The 7,303-nt window shown below is 36.0% G+C and overlaps 1 long non-coding RNA gene across 1 annotated transcript; it reads right to left on the reverse strand.

Moving 5' to 3' along the window:
* Window positions 1-1,255: 1,255 nt before the first annotated feature.
* On the reverse strand, window positions 1,256-6,667 carry LOC125257893. Its single transcript, XR_007182468.1, has 3 exons — window positions 6,538-6,667; window positions 1,684-1,822; window positions 1,256-1,488 (listed from the first exon to the last, which is right to left on the reverse strand). It is a non-coding gene; the product is annotated as an uncharacterized LOC125257893 (long non-coding RNA).
* Window positions 6,668-7,303: the final 636 nt, after the last annotated feature.

Raw genomic sequence — 7,303 nt, forward strand, 5'->3', positions numbered from 1 at the left:
AAGATTCAGTCATTTTGTTGTGTCCTCACCATTTTTATTAGTTTTTGTTTTTTAAATATGTCTGTATAGTTTTTATTATTAATTTGTATTTCATATGAACTAAACAAAAATGAGAAACATTGCCTAGGCAACTAGCTAAAATAAAATGAGTTATGAATTATATATATATATAATTTTATTTCAAGTTATGAAATGTTTTTTTTATCGTTTTAGTTTAGTTAACAATAATAAACCAGTTTTTAACATACCTTGCTTGTGTCAAATTCTTAGCCTGCATTACCAAGCACAGCAATCCCAGAATGCACTGCAATGAATGATAATTATAAATTTATATACTTGTATTTTATGCAATACTGCAAAATATCAGCACAAATGGTTAAAAATAGACTATTTCACTTAATAGTGTATCATGGCAAAGTTGAGTAGAATTTAAAGGCACAGAATGTAAGTTTCACCACTAGAGGTCGCTTATTCAAATCAATAACAAAGATGTAGCTTGATGACGTAGTGATGGAGTGTGGAATGATGGGAGTTTTTGGGTTCACCTCCTCTGCTCTTTTTGCTTTATTGGGTTATATTTGGTGACAAAAACCACAGCAAACGATTATGAATAATTGTAGTCCATCAAGAATATGCAAAACAAACAACTGTGGCTTGCTACACACTATCAGAGATTGTCGGCTTTGATGCTAGAACTACACTGTTAAAAAATTACTGTAAATTTTACAGTAAAATACTGGCAGCAGGGTTGCCAGCCAGTTACTGTAATTTTTACAGTAGTGTTTCTGTAATTTAATTTACAGAATTTTACTGTAATCGAGAATACAGTAAAATTCTGTAAATTAAATTACAGAAACACTACTGTAAAAATTACAGTAACTGGCTGGCAACCCTGCTGCCAGTATTTTACTGTAAAATTTACAGCAATTTATATATTTTGTATACTGCATTTTTACAAAAATATATATTGTATACTGCATTTAACATACTTCTTTAAATAGCAAATACACACATTCAAGTAGTTTAGTCAAGTAGAATATGTAAAATGCAGTATACAATATATTTTCCCTATTGCTCACTTAATGAATGGGAGCTGAATTTTAAATTTAAACTATTAACTGCATAAGCTTTAAACAAATTTTAACTGCATAAAGTGTTGTATATATCTCTTTCAAATTTACATAAAAAATGCCATAAAAACTGTACTATTTTGAATTTATTTTTTATTTAGAAAATCATTTTGGACAACATTTTGTCATGAAAATGTTTTTAAATTACTTATTGGCCATCATGGCCCTTCACACAAAGAAATACAATTATAACTATAACTTGACCAACAGGGTCATATAAAAACATTTCTTAAAACCCAGATCACTTTCATCACTTCATGAACAGACCAACATGGCCGAACAACAAGTCCAACAAACTTGCGATCAAAAAGAAGAATTCTGCTCCAGATGATGTTCCATCCCAGGATTCAAAGAGAGGCTAGAAATATTGAAAGGAACAAAGAGGACAATACATTAGATATATTACAAAACATAATACTTTAAGAGACTGATAGAGGGATGACAGATACAGTCAGTGACTGATAGAGGGATGATAGATACAGTCAGATACAGATATAGAATAATAAAAGTATATAATAAAAGGAAAAATAGATCTTGGTGTGTGTGTATTTACATTTCAGAAATTCCACTGAAAATCCATCACTTTGCACAGAAGAGTGGCAACATGTAGGTTGAACGCAACCCATTTCTTCTGAACTGTCTGGCCTGTTGTTCTAGATGGCACTTTTCCTTTCGTCTTTGTAGGTATTTATCTGGAGAGAGGAACAAAGTGCCTAAAGGGTCAGGAATTCAGATTGTTTTTAGCTTTTGAGGCATGTAATCATGTTTTTGAAATTATACCATGTGGTAGAACAGTATTAGCCTACAACTCCAGTCCTGAATACTTACCTCCCAGAAAGTTTTAGATATCCCACTAATCAAAACACCTTATTTAACTAATTTGTTTGCCAGTGTCAAATAGAGAGACATCTAAAACATTCACCCTAAAAAATAAATGTCTAATCTAGTTGAGAAACAACTAACTTATTTAGTTGTAGTTGTGTTAAAGGCCTCAATAGATATAAAATGTATATCTAAAAGGCAAGTACAGGATGATCAGTTTGTTCATATCTGTAAATAGCACATTTCATTTCAAGTTAAAAAAGATTTGGTTTTGGTAATGGTAATAAATTAACTATACAAGGCAAACTTATATCAAACAGAGATGTTAAAGTGTTTGCATTACCTTAAGTTAGCAAATGTCCACAAATACATCACATTGGTTACGTTAACAGCATGAAGCAGCACCATTTTGCGTGACACATCCTCCGTGAGCGGCCTGATCGCGTCGCGAGGCTTTTTCGTTTCGGCCCGTGTTAACAGATGACTGTCTGCCTGTACAAATGTGATTTACGCTATATAATAATCACGAAGTGTGCTGATGAACACGAAGTTCTCGTGAATTCCAACTGTTTCTAATTATTAATTTTCGGCCCACAGCCGCTATGCTAAAGCGCCGGGGAATGTGTGAGATCCTACCGCAACCGCGCTGAGGAAAACCCGCGCAAGTCTGCTTCGCGCCCCGCGGACGGAGGATGCGTCAATCCGGGATTACCAATATGAATCGCGAATGTAGATACATACATATTTACCAAAGACTGAGGGGAGATGAAATAATAAGTCAGTTACCACAGTTGTAAATCACTCCTCTTGCTGCTACTCGAATCTTGACCGTTGGAGATCCCACAATGCCTTTGTATATTTGAAATTTACAGCAATATTCTGTAAATTTGATTCAAACAGCCACGCCCCCGGAATTCATTGCAATTTACAGCAATATGCTGTATTATTAAAATACAGCCATCGGCTGTAAAATATTGCTGTAATTTTTACAGCAATTCATTACAGTGTACTATTTACACATTTTTTCCATGGATTCTGTCCTCAGCTGAGGGTAGGGGGATTTGGAGGTCATGTAACATGTGCGTCCGAATGTCATATATAATATGCATACTATATATATATATATATATATAGGAGGCGAAAAATCAGTATGTGACACAAGTAGTATGTTCCGAATTCATAGTATTCATAAAACAGTAGGAGAAAAGTACCTGGATGATCAACTACTTGTGTCAAGATTCTGAAGTGTGCGTACGTTGGACACTTTATTATCCTATTATGCCATGGCAGAGGATTTGTGAATGGCAACTGACACCGATGGTCACATGACAACATGGCAGATAGCATGTCTGAATTCCATTCATACTTTACTTCTTTTTAATGGTCACAAAGTGAGTTTCAGAACAGTATGCTATTTCAGACACAGTGATGCATTAATGCCAATCGCTGCATGACTCATCTCACCCGATCTGTGTTGATTATGAGTGAGATTACCCTGACTCAAACAGGGTTCCTCTTCCTGTCTGTTATCCTCTGTGTGGAGTTTCCATTCCCATCAGCCCCGTGCTAAAGAACAGTGTGCTCTTGGCTGACAACTCTTGTTTTTCATGTCATCGCTCTCCGTCTCTCAAACATTGCTCAGGCGTTGAAAGTAACAGGTGGTCTCTTAATGCTAAATAAACTTTGGCAGTCAGAATCAGTTTGGTGTTATATCTGTGTTTGTGTTTGGGAGACATGCATGAGGAACCGAGGGCAGGTCAACATTTAAAGGAATAATTCACTCAAAGAGTTGTCATATAATCATCCAAATGTCTTTCCAAACCTGTATGACTTAATTTCATTAGGACCCAAAAAGTGATGTTAGGTAGAATGTAGAATGCATAATCCAATCACGATGCACCAAGTTTAAATATGCGCATATAATAATGAGGTTTGAATATTTATCTCATCACACAAAACTATCATATGACTTAAAGGGATAGTTCACCCAAAACACATTTACTCACACTCAAGTTCTTCCAAACCTATATGAGTGTCTTTATTCTCAAGAACACAAAATAAGATATTTTGAACAATGTCGGTAACCAAACAGTTGATGGTCCACATTGACATCCAAAGTAATTTTTTCCATACTATGGAAGTTAGTGGGGTCCATCAACTGTTTGGTTACTCAAGTTCTTCAAAATGTCTTTAATTTTTGGGTGAACTAACCCTTTAAGGACACTTGAAATATAATGCATAAAGTGTATATGGACTACATTTAACCCAGACAAAAGGGAATGTTCCCAGAACTTTGGCTAACGTTCTAGTAAGGTTCTGTTGAAGTTATGAGCAAACGTTCCAGTAACGTTAATAAAAAATTAATTTGAAGATTTAATAAATCAACATTAGCATTAAAACTTCATTTACACATTGTTTGTGGAACTTTTTTTCTGAAATGTTTTAGATGGATGTTTGTATAACATTTTTTAAACGTTACATGTTTCAGAGAACATTCAAAAGTAACGTTCCCATAATGTTTGCAAAATGATAAAATAGAACTTTATCTTAATATTTTCTGCTTAACCAAGAAAGATTTAACAGCTGGATGTTTTGAAAGTTCAGAGAACATTCTGAAATAATGTTTTCATATGTGGGAAATGTAACATTGTAACATTCTTGGAACACATTTTTTTCTGATGGGAATCTATTTTATTTTATTTTATTTTATTTTATTTTATTTTATTTTTTGCAGTTTTGGAGATTAATACTGTCTGTAATTGAATAGAAAAACTCTTTAATGTTCTAGAAAAAAAATAATAAAGATATACAGGTTTGAAATTACATTAGGGTGAATAATAATGACAGAATGTACATGTTTGGCAGAACTTTTTCTTTAAATGTGTCCTTTTCTCAAATACAGGACTGTCTGGGACGTTCATACCAGGAACAGATTTCTGGTGTCTGGTGGCCTGCTGTCATTTCGGTCTTATAAAATCTAAGGTGATAAACCCTCACAATCGTTTAGATAAACTGAGTTGCTGGCACCATGGGGGGTTTTGTTGGCCTTGTGTTTGGCTCGAGCTCCCATTTCAGGACCTTCTCACGGTCACCAGGATCAAACGACGCTATTAGTTAATCTAGAATTCTCTGGATATTTGTCTTGTGCTGCAGAGGAGCAAAAAAAAGGTGTCACCTGATATTGTCGTGTGTGACGGACAGCTGAAGGAGAACAGGGCATCTGCTCTGACATTTGAGATGGGCGTCTCTGCCAGAACGCCTGAGCATCTGTCATCACCTGCTTACAGCTGCTTCGTTTTAGAACCAAAGAACCTCCGTTCATCTCCAGCTGTTTACTGTAACGTGTTGAAAGTCATTTACAGTAATTATTTTATATGTGCCAAATGGATTAGTGCAGATTCCTCGCGTGTCTCGGCGCTACGGCGTGACATTTTGCAATCACTCTGGTATCTGTTTTTAGGTTCCCTGTAACGTTTCCACTCTCGTACAGTCAAGTCCGTTTTAGAAACAGTGACATGCACTGGATGGGGGTGAAATTCTGCTGTAACAGACATGCAATCTGTGTGTGTGAACTTGCGCTGTTAGTTACAGTTAGTCTGGATCAGATTAAACTGTGAGATATAGAACAGTTTAAAGACCATCTGTGGTGAAAATCAAGTTTTTAATGTCATTTATATGTCTATGTGGTGATTTTAATATGCTTTAAAGGGCTCCTTGATTATGATTTCACTTTTTTAGCTTTAGTTAGTGTGTAATGTTGCTGTTTGAGCATAAACAACATCTGCAAAGTTATGACGCTCAAAGTTCAAAGTTCTTTTACAGAATTCTTTGTTTAAGGACTACAACAAACGGCTGGTAGGGACTACAACAAGCTTCTTCCTGGGTTAGTGACATCACTAACCCCATAATTTACATAATCCCCGCCCCCGAGAACACACAACAAAGGGGGCAGGGCCATGTAGGGCTGCTTTAGAGAAGAGGAAGAGTTGTTGTAGTAGAGTGTTGTTGTCATGCCGTCATTTTATGCCAGACTGCTTCACAAACGAGGGTCAATTCAACGAAAAAAGATTAACATGATGGCACATGCTAGTGGATGAGTTGAATCAACTCCACAGCAACTACATAAATTTATCCACTAACCATTCAGAAACGTCTAAAAGTTGTAACTTCTTCCTGAGTCTCTCCATCAGTGTCGACTCCGGTTTGAACAATGTAAGGCTGAACACCGTTACTGACAATCCGTCATTTTGGCTGCGTGAGATTCTCCAGCTTTGTTGTTGTTGAGCTGTTAAAGCTCCACCCTCTTCTGGAAAGGGGGCGGGGAGCAACAGCTCATTTGCATTTAAAGGGACACACACAAAAACGGCGTGTTTTTGCTCACACCCAAATAGGGGTAAATTTGACAAGCTATAATAATGATCTGTGGGGTATTTTGAGCTGAAACTTCACAGACACATTCTGGAGACACCAGAGACTTAAATCTTGTGAAAAGTGGCATTATTTAAGATTCATCAATCAACACTATTCCTGAGTATTTTCTCCTTAAAATGGCAGTGTACCAAAGATAGTCTCAAAAATGTCCTACCGTCACAAACAAGTAATCAATCCCGTCAAGCCGTCAGCTGTCTGACTCTGAGATGTCGGAAACATGGTTTGTGTAATATTAGCAACACATTATTAGCTGTTTGATAAAACTGTCAAGCCAAAGGCTAATCATTTTACTATTATGAGTCCAACACTACCTAAAATATTTTATCATTCTGAGTCATCGGCTTGTAGACAAGCCTGTATTCCTCTTCTTCTGAATCAGTTTCTGTTTTAAACATATATGGCTGAATTAAATAAATATTTCCACTTATGTCGTGTTTCCTACAGTCGAGCGAGTGAATCAGGTAGTCAGAACTTGTGTGATTGACTGGAGGCGGAGCTCATTTGTATATTCAAGTATGAAAAAAAAAATTTATGGTTGAAGTTTTAGTTAATAATAATAACATTGTCACCTATTCTTCCGGTTTTATTATTCATATATAACCAACATTTGTAAAAAGCCCCATATTGGTCAACCACAAGATGATGCATAACTAAAATGGTTTAGTTCTCCTTCAGGGTCTAAACTGGGACAAATGAGTCTGCTTGTTTACTCTATAAATGTAGCATGGAAATATTACTGCAGGCCTAAAGAATCTTTGTGTAAAAACTTGTCAGCAAGTGGAAAGTTGGGTTTGTAGATGTCATGATGCCAGGAAAAGGTTTCTCTAGTGCATTTTGTGGTCTCACTCCACACTGTTGCTTCGTTAGCATGATCAGTGTAAAATCATCAGTCGGACTGAACTGTCATGTCAAACAAGCAC

Source organism: Megalobrama amblycephala, linkage group LG22 (assembly GCF_018812025.1).
Source record: "Megalobrama amblycephala isolate DHTTF-2021 linkage group LG22, ASM1881202v1, whole genome shotgun sequence".
Lineage (NCBI taxonomy): Eukaryota > Metazoa > Chordata > Actinopteri > Cypriniformes > Xenocyprididae > Megalobrama > Megalobrama amblycephala.